This window comes from Mus musculus, chromosome 9, assembly GCF_000001635.26.
Source record: "Mus musculus strain C57BL/6J chromosome 9, GRCm38.p6 C57BL/6J".
NCBI classification, from domain to species: domain Eukaryota; kingdom Metazoa; phylum Chordata; class Mammalia; order Rodentia; family Muridae; genus Mus; species Mus musculus.
In genome coordinates, this window is record NC_000075.6 from 48,159,124 (window position 1) to 48,176,599 (window position 17,476).

The 17,476-nt window shown below is 44.1% G+C and overlaps 1 protein-coding gene across 3 annotated transcripts in view; it reads left to right on the forward strand.

Annotated features, from left to right (window-relative positions):
• Nucleotides 1-2,880: 2,880 nt before the first annotated feature.
• Nucleotides 2,881-17,476, forward strand: part of Nxpe4 (neurexophilin and PC-esterase domain family, member 4) — a 238,022-nt gene continuing 223,426 nt past the window's right edge. For all 3 annotated transcript variants that reach the window (XM_017313380.2, XM_030244373.1, XM_017313377.2), the window contains exon 1: nucleotides 2,881-3,136. The gene's annotated coding sequence lies outside the window, so the exon portion shown is untranslated. The remainder of the gene's footprint in view (nucleotides 3,137-17,476) is intronic.

Genomic DNA, 17,476 nt, shown 5'->3' on the forward strand with positions numbered 1-17,476 from the left:
TCCCACATCTGCTGGCAACAACCCTTCCCAGGAATCTCAAATGGGATCACTCCTTCACTCAGGTCACTGTTCAAATATGATGATGTTCCTCTTCAGGCATCCAGAACAGTGTGTCTGTGCTCCTCTCTCCACCTCAGCCCCACCCCAGGAACGTCAGGTCCACAGAGATGGTTGTTCTGTTTTAGCTATCATTGTGTCCATGGTTCCTGGCCCAGGGTAGCTAGGGCATTGAATTTGTTGATTGACTGACCTGTTGAAGGAATTGTTTATATCTCAGACAACGACTCAGGCTATTGTTACAGGAAAGGAACGATAAGTAGATAATGCTTATTCCTTGCCCCTAGGAACTCACAGCATCCCTAGCCAAGATAAGGAAATATATTTAAACTCTAACTGTAGCAGACTGTGACAAATTCTATAAATGAGATATGCATAAAGTAACATGGAGATGCAAGTGATGGGGCAGTTAATTATTTCTCAAGGTCTAAGGAACTATTAGAGAAACAGGATGGATTTGAACTTGAGTTGAGCTTCCTACTCATCAATTGAAGGTCTATGAATTGCCCTTAGTACTAATTGCCTGCTGTTATAGCCTCAATATTAACTGTAACCATCATGGATAAATCTGCCTGAATTTTTAAGGATGTGCACACTTCGAAAGGCTGGTGGTAAGATTTAAGAGTCTAATACTAGGAGCTAGAAACCAGTGGTCTTCCAAGTCCTACATGGGACTCAGGATAGGTAACTACTGTTCCCAGGATCTTGTTGGAGGAGACCTCTCAAAGGTCCTTCATTTTCAGTTGCTCCAAGTATTTATGTGGTAACTGATATTAGCTCAAGATTCTGGCTTCTTGATACAAAGAATTGTCCAGCTGTGCCAACAAGAGTGCAAAGGTTGGAATGAAAGGTGTCAGAGAAGAGTCTCCTGGCTGCAACTGGCTCCCGGAGGCTTCTCTAGGGCATCCCATGTCTCTTTTGAGTTAGTTCAAACATGTTGATTCCAAGAGCGTAGGTAGCATTAGTTCCCCAGCATCAAAGACATTCCCAACAGATAACACTTGGACAACTCCCCTGGAAGCAGCGATGCTGTGGGGAGATGCCTACGCTGAGGTCCACAGACAGGAGTAGACAAAGCACCCTAGCCGTGCCTGCCTGGAGGCAAGGCCGTGCCTGTGTAGTCTTGCCCACCAAGGCTGGACTCGGAAAACAGTGCCAGCTCTGAACATAGACGGATGTGTTCACATTTATGACTTCCATTTCCCAGGGGTTTTCACACACGTTATTTAATTTGGTTCTCACAGCGGTCCTATGAGGTGGAACAGTCATGTATTTTATTGTTTTTATTAGTATTTTTCCCATTACAGTTTATTATAGAAATTCTGGAATGCATCAGAAGGCACAATGAATACAATAAAGATCACGTGTAATCATATCCTGAGAAGTATCGGAGGTGATGTGTCTTCTGCCCCCCCCCCAGAAGGTGGAAATATATAAACAATCTATATAGCATTCTGTCCTAGAGGGGGGAAGGGAAGCCAAATTTGGCTTAAATTCCTTTACTCTCACCTATGAAAATATGTCTGAAAATTTCTAGTGGGGCTTATGAACTCTCTTTTCTATTCCATAAAGTTTCTGAATTGTGAGCCACAGAGACTAAGCCAAAGTTGTTGGGAAACATAGGTTATCACATTGAATTGAACCAAACCTTCAGAAACACTTTCACAAAGGACAGATGCCTAAGTACCACCGACCATGGGCACCCAGCTTGGCAATACAAGTATCATACTCAAGGGCAGACACCAGCCTTCTGGAGGTCAAACTGGATGTTAGTGCATTTCCAATAATCATAAAACAGAAATCGATCCTGGTTCACCTATCTACCTTTTAAACCGCTGATCTTTGAGTACATGTCTTCTCCTCACCCCCACCCCCTGATGGAACACATTAATTCCCTAAGTTCTCTTGACTTGGGAAACTCCCATCAGTCATTTTTCTTTCAGCTTTCAGCTTATATTTCTTGTATCGCAAGGCATACACCATGGGCACCAGTCACAACAGTGTCACATGTGTCTTCTCACACAAACAGAAAATTCCTTGAGAGCTTTACTGCCCTCGTCCTGTAGGGCCCAGCATAGGAGCTGGTAACGAAGAGGATTTGCCTGAAGAAGAGAAAAGAGGGACTCAGACTTGGTACCAGAAAGAAGTCCGGTGTTTTGAAAAGATGGGAACACGTAGGTGCTCAAATGCGCACGTGCCACACCCACCCACAACCTCCTGCCTCAGACCCATCAGATGAAACACCTGTAAGTGGCATGCTTTGTCCAGTATTTATAGAATAGCTTCAAACAACTGTCTAAATTCCCAGTGCATGTATTCCCAGACGCCAGGCTATCCTGCCATCCCCAACAAGAGTGTACAACATTCAATCAGAAGACTGAAAGTGGATCATTGCCTAAAAATTTCCAGTTGTCTGAAGAAATCCAGAAATGTGGAACACCAAGAGAAATGCATGGACTCTGCCTATACCCCGTACCAAAAATAACTGAGTCCTGTCATATGAGGCTGTTAGATTAAATTAGTTACTCTATCCATATAACCCTCAGGAAATGCGTGTGACAGTCGTCATCAGAGCTAACATGCTAGGTTTTCCCAGGTAAAATGATAAAAAGAGATAAAAATGTATAAGATGCCCCCTATGTGCTAGGCACTGTGTAAAGCACTTTTCATAGTTAATCTTGGTTAGCTCCTCTACAGCAAATTGTGGCTGCTTGTGGTCAATGGCGATTGCACCCCCTCCAGGATTACTTCCCATCCTGCAGTGGCTGGTAAAAAACTACACTTCCCAGGATGCCTTGCGGCTTATAGTCCTCGTGTGATTTTGATTCATCCCTTTGGAAGTGAGAACCGGAACTCCTCACTGAGCTAAGTAGGGTGATGAGGAGTTTTAAGTGAGCTTTTCGTGTTCTAGTGCATACCCAGATGGTCTAACAGTTTGACTCTGGAGGCAGCGGTGGTAATGACAGAGTCCAAGTCTCTTCGTTCCCTGTGTTCCTGGATTATTCTCGTGGTGATGTGATCCTGCACTCAGAAGTTTGGACAGTGGCCTCCTGTTTCCCCAGCTTTCTGACTGGCAGATGTAAGTGTCCTCTTAGTTTGTTGCCGGACTTGTTTGGTAGTGTCCTCTTGGTTGTTACACGGACGGCATTTGGAACGTTTTAATGTTGGCTGAAGCTCCATGTGTCTTCCAACAATTTTATAAGTACCTGGACCCCTGTATTCAATCTTTGCCTGCTTAAAGAACCCCAAGGAGTGTTCGTGTTATCTCCAGTGAAACCCTGATGTAGCCATTTTATAGGTGAGAAAACTAAGGCAGAGGTTATCACATACATCATCTAAGATCGTAGAAACAGTGGATATGGAAATGGGATTGGAGCTCTGGAAGTTTGCTGGATTTGATGCCTATTTGGCACTACACTCCCCCCCCATCCCAAACTTTCATCTCTAACTTCTCATTGACACTTTCTATGTGTTATGAAATATGATAAACTCCAGAGATGTGGAAGCCGTGAATAAAGCAGAGAACCCTTTATCCTAGCTCTCCTGACTTGTGCTAGACAGTATGATAGTTATAAGTACATTTACATGGCCATCTATCCTGCTACCGGTGTGCATTGGAAAGGGGCATGTAGCGAGCTTTTAGAAGTACACGGTGTGAATCTAAAGCAGGTTGTAAGAGAGCTGGTGGCTAAAGGGACTCATTTCAAACATTGATTGACATATAATTCAGTGAAAACATTGATAAGAACAAATGGAGGAAGAAAGGGGGGAAAGAGTGAGTAAGTGGGTAGGCATCCTCCCATTTTATGGAACTCTTTGATCAGTCTCCCGGCTACCCCACCAGTCCCCAGACCAGCAGCTCTAAGCGACTTCATCTCATCTGTTCCTATTTGGGATTCTGCCCTAAAGAAAGAGGTAAACTGTGAATAGGAAACTTAAAAGCAGTAAGCTGCCCCACTGGAGATTCCTTTCTAGTGCTGAGCAGGGAGGACTTGGTGGCTGGGTCACGTGAAACATCTGATCACTGCTGACAGAGGAAGGAAGCTCTAGAGAAGTGAAGGATATCCCCAATAGAAGCGTAATCTGCTGTTGGCAGAAGAAGGACTCCAGGGACGTGAGCATCTGATGAAACTACAGGAGTGGGGCTTTGAGTCCAGCCCCAGGAAGGAATTTCAACTGCAAGTTTCAAAATTGAGAGTGGCTTGAAAGAAATACACTCAAAGTTAGGGATAAAACCAGGACTAGACAGTCAATAATAATGAATAATTGTAGAGACAGACCCAAAGTTTCCTGGGGGATAAAGTTTTATTTTCTTTAAAGATTAAACGTTCAGACTACAGATATCTCGCTTTGATGTGCATTTATTTAAAGAACAACTTTCCGCAAGCTGGGACTACTGAGTGCCAAGATGCACAGGCTACATGCTTACTGCCCAGATAACACAAATGTTGATGGCCTAATTGCTTCCAGGGACACAGGAGGAAAAACAAAAACAACACATGGGCCTTAGAGTAGTGGATCTATAGATAAAACTGGTAGGGACACCACAAATTCTACAGAAAACCAATAAAAAATGAATAGGAAATCACTTTTGACATCAATTAAATTCTCTTTAATTTATTTTGCTTGCATAGGTATGTGTTGTCTGGGAAGGGTACACGTATGCTGTGTGGAAGTCATAGGACCCAACTTGCAAGAGCTGGTTCTCTTCTTTGGTCATGTGGGTCACAGGGATGGAAACTCAGGTAGTCTGGATTGGCTGCAGGCACCTTTAACCACTGAGTTATCTTGCTGACAACCTGTTTGATAGGAAATCTTGAGGCAAAAGTGGTGTATTCATCAGGTTTCTCTACAGGAACAGAACTGATAGAATGAGTCTCTTTATACGTGTAAAAAGGAGATTTATTAGAGTGGCTTACAGTATGTGGTCCAGCCTGTCCAACAATGGCTGTCTACCAACAGAAATTCAAAAATTCAGAAGTTGCTCTGTCCACAAGGCTGAATATGTCAGCTGCTCTTCCATATACACCCGAATCTCGAAGGAGTAGGCTCTAATGCCAGTGAAGGAACGGACTTGCTGGAAAGGAAAGCAAAAGCAAGCAGGCAAAGAGAGAAAAAGCCTCCTTCTTCCATGTCCTTTATGTAGGCTGCCAGCAGAGGGTATGGGCCAGAGTAAAGTTGGATCTTCCCACCTCAGAAGATTAGAAGTAGATCTTCCCACTTCAAATGACTTAATTAAGAAAAATCCTGCCCAGATGTGCCCAGTCACTTGGGGTTTGGTTAATTCAAGGTGTAGTCCAGTGGATAACCAAGAAGAACCACCACAGGTAAACTTGGAAGATGCTCAGGTGAGGTAGATGTCACGGCTTCATGTGTTTTAAGAAGCAGGGATCTGTGGTCCTCTGCTGTCCGCTCAACAGTCGACATTCTCAGGCACTTGCCGTATATCAGTGAGGACCTCTCCTTCAGCCACTCAGCGCAGTTCAAACATCATCCGGAAACATGATGGACACTCACCATCTATCCACACAATATACATTCACTGTTTACTACGTGCTGGGTTCAGAGGGCCACCAAGACAGGCCAATCACATGGCTGAGACAAGAAACCAACCATAAATAAAGCACCTACCTACATCGACTTCTTAATCCTCCCCAATCTGAGGGTACAATTGCTCCTTCTCTGTCCCAGTGGAGTTGGATGTCACTGTGTGACTGGCCAATGGAGTGTAAGGGGATGGGATAGGTGTCACTTCCCAGCAGGAGCTCTGAGAGCCAATTCTTGCTTTACCACAGTCTCATTTTCCTTTCCTGTTATGACCGGCAATGTTACAGTAACAGCCCCTTTGTCAGCCTGGTTCCTGGAGCTGAGCAATATAAAATTGATTCTTTGAGACTTTTAACATGAGCGAGAAATAGCCCCGTTCTTCTGTCAAGAGCAATGTCTGAGGTTACTTCTTACCATAGCATAACTTAGCCTAATCTGACTTATACGAGGCAGCTCTATAAAACTATCATTTATTGAGTGCTTACTATATCCTGAGCACTGTGCTGAGGACTTTATATGCATTATCTCATTGAAGTCTTGTAAATGCACCACAAGATGTATATATGTGATATTACTTCTGTTTTATAGATGTTGAACCAAGTCCTAGAGCTAAGTTCAAACCACCCTCTTATTTAAAGCTAGAATGGAATTTTCAAAACATGTTTACCTGTTTGCTTGGATATAGAACCTAGGGACTTAACTACTGTATTGGTCTGTGGTTTTGAAACTAAATATCTGACATCAAGTCATATCGAATCAAGTTTTTGTGGCTGGAAAATATAAACATTGTGATGTTGTGAGCTCAAATCTACTCTGGAGGTTAATATTAATCCCAACAACAGGTGGGTAGTTGACTGTTACCTCCTGCCCTACTTAGCTTTGACAGTCGACTTGACACAGCCTAGAATCACCTGAGGAGAGTCTCAATTGAGGGGTTTCCCAGACATAATGGGCATGTCTGCGTGAGATTTTCTTGATTAGCAATTGATGCAGGAGGGCCCAGCCCACGGTGGGAAGCTGTGGTTTCTGCTCAGGTCCCTGCCCCGACTTCTCTCAGTGGTGAACAGTGACTTAAAAGTATACACCAAATTAATCCTCTTCTCCCCTAAGCTGTTTCTGCCGGAATGTTTTATCACAGCAACAGGAAGGCAACTTGACTACCTCACTCTGAGCCCTGCCTCTTAAAGATCCCACCACCTCAATTTCATTACACTGGGAGCCCAGCCTCTACACACATGAATCTTTGTGCAGAAAAATGCAAACCATGAAAACTATTGTGCCATAACATTTTAGGTCAAAAGTTTTGGGGTTTTGTTGTTGTTGTTGTTGTTGTTTTGGTTTGGTTTGAAATAGGCTGAAAGTGCTCTGAGCGTTTTAAAAGTCAAGTGTTCAGTGCACATTAGAACTTCTTGGGAAGAGATTTATGGAAAAAGTGAGAACCGCAACAGAGGCAGGTGGTAGAGAGGGAAAGAGACGCTGTAATGTGTAATGTTCTCTCACCTATTGAAAATGGGGAGGGAGAGGGACGAGCGCTCATCCGTCTGGGTGAAATAAGGCAGTGCAATGGCTATGGCAAACCTGGAAATTGGTTTAGTCTACCCTGAAGAGCCTCACAATCAGAAAGTGGCGATAAGGCATTTACCCCAAATTACTATCATAATTCAGGCACACTGGAATCCCCTGTTGTTGGGGCCGGCCTGTGGCTCTCATGTCTATGTTCAAGCCTGGGAGGCATCTTGGAGCTGAAAGAGAAGAGGGAATCTTGGCGGGTAGAGAAATAATGGAACCAAGACATGCTAGTCTGTTCAAGATTCAAATGTTTAATAATAAAATCTGTGCTTATAAAGAGGGAAGCCCATCCCCAGTCACGCCAAGTTTCTTGATGTAGAGATGTGAACTTGTCAGAACAGCCTTTTAGCAGAAAGCCAAATTCACAGTTTGTAGTAAAGTCCGGAAAATCTTGGAGAACCGGTTAGGCCTCAGGGCAGGTGGCAGGCAGTGTAACATCAAAGGAGAGTGATGAGAAGCAGCACAGCAGGTGGCCCTGCCTCAGTGGCGACCGGTCAGAACCTGCCTGCCTAGGCTGAAGGAGGGTACACCTTGTAAATGTGGTAAGATGTACCAAAGGACCATAAAGCACAAACCTCCTCACCATAGCCGGATCAGAGTGTGAAACAAGGAGTCAGCTGCAGAAGAGGCACCACAGTGACTAGATACTGGACCCCTGAACACACACCAGTCTTCATCCCACTCCAGAGTACGCTGGTTGAGAAACAGCCCAACTGGATTAGTGCAGGATGGCAGGAGAAAGGTCTCCTGTGGCCAATGACCAGAAGGGATAGTAGGGCACCAAACTATTTCTGCACATTTTGTTTCTGAGATACTGCTTCCATCATGAGTGACATCACAGCTTCTTAGCATCCTCAGTGAGATCAACACATGGAACTTGGTCTCAGAATCTCTCCACCAACTTCGGCTCTTCTGGCTTAGATGCTCTAGAGTGTCACTGAAGAGTCTCATTTTATGGTCCAGCAATCTAGTCCTTTCAATATTGACACTCTTTGGACCTTATTTAGAAACTCAGTCCACAGTAACGTCAACGAAAACATGTCTCTGGAAATCAAGGAAAGCCTGCAATCCGAGTAACGGAACTGTAGGGAATAATATAATGGGTTTCCTAAAAGATATTCATATTCCTCTGGGAATTTAATGATGAAAAGAAGTAATCCCAAGGTGGACAAAAGAACATTGGAGTGAGGTAATCGATGGGCACGGGAAATTTACATGGGCGTGAGTGTCGGTTCATTTTCATCTTTGTTGGAGAAATTCAAATTTTCATTAAATATTCAAAGATGCTGTAACTCAAAAATGTTGAAGATCATTAAGTGCTGCTGCTGTTGTTTGGCTTCAAGGGCAGTGTGGGTGACACAGGAGAGGGGACACATCAGAAAAACAAGACACCTGCTTATAGTACTATGGTTTTTCAGTGTGGTGTGCAGTACCTACTGGGCAATGGAAGAAAACAGTGCCAGCAAGGATAAGCTTATCCAAGGCCTAGGCCTTGCATGCCAGTTACTCACAATGTACTAAGAAGCCTCTAGGGGGTTGGAGGCCGAAAAATAATGTACAGAATTTACACTTCTGGAAGATAAAACTCTCAGGTGTGCAGGACAGATGGGAGAGGAGACAGAACAGTAGCGACAGCCGGCAGCAGGCCACAATTGGCCCTAACAAGAAGGTTGAAAAAGTAGAAAGCTGTAAATAGAAGCAAGGCATGCAGTGTACTTGACGCTCCACTTCCTCTGTTCCACACTCACGGGCCCAGCCAACCATGGACTTGAGTAAAAGTCTATCAGTATTGAACAAGGGCTGGACTTACATTCTTGTAGTTATTCCCTAGGCAATCCAATATAACAACTGTTTACGGAACATTTATATCGTCTAGGGTATTATAAGCCATCCAGAGATTACGTATGCAAATTCCCTATCATTGTATGTAAGTGGACTTAGGCATCTTTGAATTCTCACATCCATAGGGGTTCTAGACCTAAGGCCCCATGTAACTGAGGGATGACTATAGTTAACAAGTGGGTGTAGGGTGGAGTCAGGATGACAAACTGAAGTTGATTGACAGAAAAATGTTGTCTTTTTCAGGAAAATTTGTTAGGTATAACAGCAGCTAACATTTATTGAACCAAGACTATGCCCTGGGCAGTAATAATGTGACTTCAGTACATTACTCTTAAAACCCGTTCAAAAAACACTGCAAAGCGGGTAATCTTATTTTCTTCTACTGTAGATGAGGAGATAGAGACCCAAAAATGCATGTCCGAGGACCACACAGCTAAGTCAGGCAGGAACAGAGCCTGGAACTAGAGCCTATAAAAGCATGAAAAGCCGTTTTCTTAACCATCACATTTTTATTTTTATTTTTATATTTTTTTTTATGTAAGTCAGCATGAGTTCGGATTTAGACTTATTTCAGTATGCCATTTGAATGTCCATGGGGGCAATGTCTACAATGCATTTGGAAAATTGTAAATAGAGTTTGGAGCAGTGATTGGAAAGGGAATTGGGGGAGCGAGCATGAGTGGTCTTGAAGAGAGCAGAAGACCCAGTGTAGGACCCAGGGACCATGGCTGGGGAAGGGGGAAGGAAAGCCAAAGGCCAAGAAAGCGAAATCACAAATGCTGAAGGCTGTTCACAATGAGCACTGTCATACAAGCTGGAGAGGGGGATGGGAGTGAGGAGAGGGAGGTGATAGCAAGGCGAGGTCACAGCTGAGGGGGACCCTTGAAGCTGTCAATGAAAGGTAGTGTGGTAGGGAGTAACTCGAGTTCATTGTTTTATAACAAGAGTCGGGAGGAAGATGTTCATGGTGACTGAGTGGCGGTGAGAGGTAAGGGTGACGGCGATGACATTGAACAGTGGCTGGGAAGCAACAGCGTGGTGGGTAGTTCAAGGCTACGGCAGGTTTCAAAAAGGATATTTTTGTTTGCTTTTCTGGGTGTCGAAACAGGGTTTCTGTGATTAATCTAGGCATATAACCAACCTCATCCCCCCCCCCTCCACCTCTACACACACAAACACTCTAACCCATTCTTTTGTTTGTTTGTTTTAGGGTTTTTGTTTTTTGTTTTTGTTTTTTTTGAGACAGGGATTCTCTGTATAGCTCCGGCTGTCCTGGAACTCACTTTGTAGTCCAGGCTGGCCTCGAACTTAGAAATCTGCCTGCCTGTGCCTCCCAAGTGCTGGGATTAAAGACGTGCACCACCACGCCCGGCTACTCTAACCCATTCTTATACATGCCTGCTGTTGGCCCTGTACCTGGTGCTACCTTTGGCTAGAGAAGCCAGGGAGGAGGAGTCACTGCCACTTCTCCTTTGCTGATGGAGGTCTTGCTGGTGTCCCAGATACCCGCAAAATCTGGATGACAGAGTTACCTCTTGGGTTTGTCACTGATAGCTTTATTACAGGCTTGCAATACAAGTTTTACTAAGTCCAGATGATGAAAGAGGCTAAATATCCCTCTCTGGGGCCAATTAAATGGGACTAGACAGATCTTCGATAACCTTTGTGGCCATTTGGCTCTAATATCAGAGGTTAGTTAGGTGACTCATTCAAAGTCAGATAGCAGGTGCTGAGTCGGACCTTAAACCCAAATTTCAGAACCAATGCTTCTCTGTCTAGACCTTGAAGAGTAGCTTGCACACCGAATGTCGCTGGGAAGTTTGTTTCTACAAAGACTTTCCATGGTCTTTTCAAATAACTTACTTTGGGTCTTCTCCTGAGTGGAGGATAAATTCTTTCAGAGAGGCGGCATGCAGGTACAGGTGTTGCGATGGTCCCATCTTTACAGTCACCTAGATTAAGAAACGCCCAAGTGATTGTTAAAAGGCAATGTGGGGTGTGTTATAAGGGTACATTCAGGAAGAATTGAGCACAATAGACGACTCATCTCAAGTACTGCCATAGATAGGGAGCTAGGATGGAATCAGAGCAGGGAAAGGAGGAGCCTGGCACATGCGCTATAACATGAGCTAGTCATTTCTGCCTGGCACATGCGCTATACTAGGATCTGTTCATTTCCTCTTGGCGCATGCGCTATAGTATGATCTGTGCCTTCCCACCTGGTGCATGTGCTATAATATGATCTGGTCCTTTCTACCTGGCACATGTGCTATAATATGATCTGTTTATTTCCACCACACCCTCCCTATGGTTATGGGCAGCCCCTTCTGAGTGTATCAGAGCACTCCTTCCTGCAGTTGTTTTCTCTCTTCCTTTAAAACTCTTTTCATTTTCATATTGTGTGCATGTGTATATGACAGTCGGAAGACAGCTGGGGAGAACTTGTTCTCCCTTTGCATCATGTGCATTCTAGGGATTGATGACAATTGGCAGGCCAGTGTCAAGCATCTTTACCCACTGGGACATCTTTTCAGCATTACTTTGCTTTGCTTAGGTGTGGTGGTTTGAATAGATATGACCTCCACATACTCAAGTATTTGAATGCTCGGCCCATTGGAAGTGGCACTAATTGGGTGTGGCCTTGTTGGAGGAAGTGTGTCACTGTGGGCGTGGTATTTGAGATCTCCTATGCTCAAGCTCTGCCCTGTGTGGGATCCAGTCCCCTTCTGCTGCCTTTAGATCAAGATGTAGAACTCTGGCTCCTCCACATCTGCCTCCACCTTGCAATGCTTCCCAATCTGATGATAATTGACCTACCCTCTAAAGCTGTAAGCCAGCCCCAATTAAATATTTTCCTTTGTATGAGTTGTTGTGGTCATGGTGTCTCTTCAGAGCAATAAAGCCCATAAAACATTAGGTATGTGTTCACAGTGCTAGAAGAGTGTAAGAAATCAGATACACTAATGTGTCCTGGTGGTTTTAATCATGATTTTTCTTTTGCAGGAGGTATTAGCTTTCTATTGTCTCTGCAGCACATTCCTACAAATGCAGTGGCTTAAAACTGAATAAGTTTATTATCCCTTCAGGTTCCAAGGGCAGGAACTCCGAAATGACTTTCACTGAGTTTCCATCAAGGAGTTAGGCACGTCTGGTTCTTAGACAAGCTCAGAGAGAGAATTCGTTTCCAGTTTGCATTGGCAGGCATCCTAGCTGACCTCTCTTCCATCCTCAAAGCAGCGGCTGAAAATTTCAAACCTCTGTCTCTGATTCTGTCTTCTGTATCGCCCTGGCTTCTGCTGCTTCACTTCATTGAGAATACCTGGGATTTCGGAGTGGCAAAACCCCAAGTAATCTGGGCTCTTCACACCTCTAGAACCTTCACTTAATCACACTGGCAGGGTCTCTATTGGATATGAGGAATTTATTCTCAACAATACTGTCAAACAAGTTCTTCAGTGGGAATGCCCCTTCCCCCAAGATGTCTCCTCACTGCAACCTGTAGAAGGGCCATTAATCAGCCTATCTCAAGAAGAAGGAACCAACAGATAATGCTGTCACTGTTTGTCAATTAATCAATTAGCAAGTATTTATTGGGCATACTGTGTATCAAGTCCTACTGTGAGAAGAGTGGGAAATATATGTCCACACAAGACTTGCTCTCTAAACTTAAGAATCTCCTGCTCGGGAACAATTAGACTCTAAATTCTGCAGTACCTGCTGCAAGTTCCATAGGGCTAGAGAAGATGCTCTCTGGAGTTGTATAGGTTAGAGCAATCTATGAAATTTTCATGGGGAAAATTCAAAACTTTAAAACAAATGTGTAGAATGTAGTTGGAGCGGGAAGGGACAAAGCAATTGAAGTGGATTGTGTTATGGAAGTCAGAGTGCGGCCATAGGAACGGAACAAGGCTAAGAAACAGATTGCCTGGGATCAAGGGTCACAAGCCAAAGCCAGTCTTCCATCACTTTTTATAAATAAAAGTTTTTATTAGAACAGCCATGCTTACTTGAAATATGACTTCTTTTATGCTTTAATGGCAAAGATGGACAATTCTAACAGAAATCAAATAGCCCGGAAAGCCTAAATATTTTACTGCTAGCCCTTTATGGAAAACAAAAGAACAAAAAACAAACAAAACCAAACCAAAACAAAACAAAAAAACCAAAGCCCTTGGCAAGAAAAGACACAAGGAAAGGCTTAAAGCCGAGTGTCCCAGTGAGGCGTCTGGCCCACCTGAACCCCCTTTGAGTTTGGGTTAAAACAACTTCTCTTTCAACTTCCACTGGACCCTAGGGTTTCAAATCCTTAAAAGTTTGCAATAGGTGCCTTGTTTGGAGGTTGCTAGTGCTGACAAAACAGCTTTCACCGCAAAGAAATAAAACAACAACAAACAAACAAACAAACAAAAAACTATGGCTTATTCTGGAGCCAAATATGAGCATTGATGGTCCAGAGACACGGACTTAGGCCTTCCGAGTACGTGTTCCAATGAGGTAGCATTGAACATTTTATATCGACAGAACAAAGAGCTGTCTATCAAGACCCTTTCCAAATACATCTGTGATGACACAAGGTAGAGAGCTCTGCTGTAGGCCTTAGGTGTGATCTCACAACACTCTTAGATCTTTGCTTGGTGGGAAATCAGGATTTTGCTATGTTAATACATTCCAGAAGTCTTTACCTGTCTGGCAGTGTGGTAGTTTCAACACAGATGGGGGCAAGGGATGGATATTTAGTAAACTAAGGATTGCCCAAGGGCACTTATAATTCAGCTCAGAAACTGCAACATTCCAAACCTTCAGTCTTTACAGGAATCGATTCTTCCCAGGCCCACTTGATCACACTCTTGTTCACACTCACTCACACCTGCTAGGAGGTGTACTCAGGAGAGAAGTGTGGGGTGACTGCGGTAGCACAGGCAGAGGCTTGGGTACTTAGTCCCTTGGGTGAATCATCGCCGGTTCCAAACTTCCCCGTGTCCTCACAGAATGTACAGGGGCAGGCCATCATAGCTCTCTCTTATCTGCTAGCTGGGCCTCTTGGAAAGGTCTTTAGAATGACAGCTGTTTAGGGGTTCATTCCTTAAAGGAAGTAGCCTGTCACTGCCCTCCCATGCTCTCATAATTGTTTCAAGGGCACAGATACACTGGTTTGTGCAGAGGTCAGCATGTGCCTCCTGGAAGACTCAGATTCAGTCCTCCAGCCAATTCGCCTCATCCCATGCTTCCAAATGAAGCTTCAATGCCAGCTACACTTTCCCCAAAAGTCTCTTCTCCATCAAAAGGAGAGTGGACAAGAGGAAAGGCACGGATTATCTACCGGGAGCTTCTTTCGGAACAGCTGAGCCTACTTTGTACACAGACTAGGGAGGAGACAACAAAGGCCGGTCTCTGCCATTCCAGGAACTCTGAGCCAGATAGAAAACTCAACAGAGACATACACTGTTAAATAAAAAAGAGATGACAGCCCCGATCAAAGGGTGGGGGAGATGGGAAGTGTGACAGGAATGTCTGGAAAGGCAGAGATGGGTGTGACGTACATGTTCTCAGAGAAATCTGGGAGAGTGCCTTGGTGAACATGGCATTGGGTTTGGTCTTGAGAAGTCAGTCTCATTTATATTGGGGGAGTGGGCATGGAATATACTCAAGGGGTTAAGGAAAAGAGAGGTAGAAGCTTGGTGTTGTACTTATGAGTGACAATCCAGAAAATAAATAAACACTTAGGAAGCTAGGATAGTGCATGCACATCTGAAGTATGCAAAACTTCAGAGAGACCATCATGCCTGCCGCAGAGTCTCCCTATGCATGGGAGACCAATCCATCAGTATTTAAATACATACGAGATACAAAGCAAGGTAGGAGACAATGTATGATAATTGCCAGATGGCTATTATAGACAATAACTGCTGTGCCCTGGTCCTTCCCAGCAGGGATGGCTCTCTGATGGAATGTTTTGTTTTGTTATTAAGTCAGTTGTGTTTTGACAGGACATTACGGGATTTTGCAGATGATCACTTCTGCTTGCTCCCATTGAACGGTGAAAGAGATGAGTGTGCTGTATTCCCGCTATTTACAGCTCCTGGGAACTCATTTCCCATGATTCTCTCCACCATTCTTTCTTGTCCTGACAGCAGCCTCTCAGAATAGCCTCAGCTGGTGCCTTGGACGTAATTTAGGGGTTTTATGTGGACTAGCGTCGAAGTCGTGTAAACAATGAGAAAGATTAGCACTCAGAGCTTATCCACAATTACCCTGGACTGAGCAATATGTACCCAGTGTAGAGCTAACCTGAGAGTGCACCAGGTTGTAGAAATATATGGTGGTGGGTTCACTGACTCCTTGATCCATGGCTATAGTTGTGTCATCTTAAGATTTTGCTAAAAGAAAATGTCTCCTAGACCCAACAACAAGGCTCTGGAACCTAACGGTCTTCCATAGTAGAATCTATCTTTCCTGTGTCCACCTGCATGGAAGAGCTTATGAATAATTACGTTTGCTTTGAGCTTTCTACGGAGATGTCTAGTCTTGGTCTTTTGATAAAAAGCTACCTGCAGTACTACATCTGTCCTTGCACATTCAGAGCGCAAGCCATGGGGGTATAAAAATTCTCTGTGGAAAAGTCACATGGAAAGGACAGGCTGAGATACATGGCCGATGCAGAGTTGAGACTGTGTCCTGGATGGAAGACCCCCTTCTTAGGAGTTTCCTCAGCTCAGGTATGTCTTATTCAGAGTCTCATGGGATACTTCATTAGATTCTGTCTTCCAGAGATGAGGGCAATGCGGTTCTCTTAGCTTGACACCACATGCCGTTCTTCAATACAAGGTGACTTTGTAGCATTGCCATCAAACAGTAACCAAGAGAAAGTAAACAGGGAAACGGAGGTCAGGAAAGGTCAGCAGCATCTACCTGCATCTCTTGAAAGGCTTGTTTGGGGACCACTCCCTCTTAAAGTGCAGTGACCATGCAGAGAGGAACCCAAAGCACATAGAAAGGCCAGGTGGGTGGATTGACAGTGCCACCTGAGACTGGCCACCATGTATGTCAGCCTGTTGATTCCAGGCTGCAGGCATAGCTCTCAGCCACATCCTCCCAACACCAGAGTCTTTCAATGAAGACCAAGTCATGTTGCACCATATACCTGCTCAGTGGCCCAGACTCACAGAAACTGTTAAACTAAAGTGTTACATTCCACCCCACTGGGTCTAGGGTAGTTTGCCAGTGATGAGAAGATGGAAGGTACTAGAAGTAATGCTTGTTACAGTTCTTTATAAGCCCAGAATGCTGGGAGTTTATTATTATTATTATTTTAGATTTAGTGGGACAATGGCAAGAGCCATTGGTGTTTATAGTGATATCTGCCACAGGCCAAACACTTGGCGGAATCAACTGGTCAGTGAGTGATGAGGACCTATTGATCTGAGTAAAGACGACAGATAGTAATAAAGAAGACATGTATCGTACGAGTAACTAAGGGGAATTTTGTCAGTGATGAGAAGGTGGGAGAGTGTGACCCCAGACGTTGCTCTGGGGCCATTTGGCATAAGAAGGCAGGAGGAGAAGGATGGAAAGAGGTCGGTGAGTTAACCCATGTGTTCTGTGGAGGAAGGAGACCAGGCCTTGTTGTGAGTGACTGACTATGTCCTTGATTTCATTAATAGAGCTTAAAAAAACTCAGAAGTGAGTCTGACTCTGTTGTAAATAGCAGATGATTTAAAACACCTACAAGGGCCAGGCATGGTGCCACACTTGGGAGACCGAGGCAAGCGATGTGTAAGAGTTTGAGGCCAGCCTGCTCTCCATAGCAAGACCTTGTATCAACCAATCAATCAATAAAGACATAAATAAGTAAAACACCTATAAGGAGTTTTTCCACAACTCCTTATTTTTTTTATACAAATCAATAAGCAGTGATACTCACCATTTAGAGTTTGAGAGAGAGGCTGGCATATTAGTATCTTCGGGATGTTGTAACAGGCTACTGTATACTTTGTGACTTTTACATCAACTTATTATCCTCTAGTTCTGAAGGCTGGCAATCTAAACTCAAGGTCTTGGCAGGGCCCTACCCTCCCAAGAAGTACACTTCAAAGAGTGCCTCCTTCCTTCAGACTGCTAATACTTGCCAGTAAGCCTTGTGTCCCCAGGTTTGTAGCCCATTCACTCAGATTTCTACCTCCCCCTGCCCCACACCCTTCACTCCTGTGTGTCATGTGATCTCCTCTCAAGAAGCCAGTCACTGGACCTAGAGACCACCCACTCTAGTCCAGGCAGAAGTCCTGTCTCTGATTGAGGCTTTTCATTCTCAGCAATTCTAAACAAAACTAAACTAAAACTACATCTGTCTGTCTGTCTGTCTGTCTGTCTGTCTGTCTATCTATCTATCTATCTATCTATCTATCATCTATCTATTTTGTGTGAGTAGACTCATACACATCAAATAAACAAACTGAGTAACTAA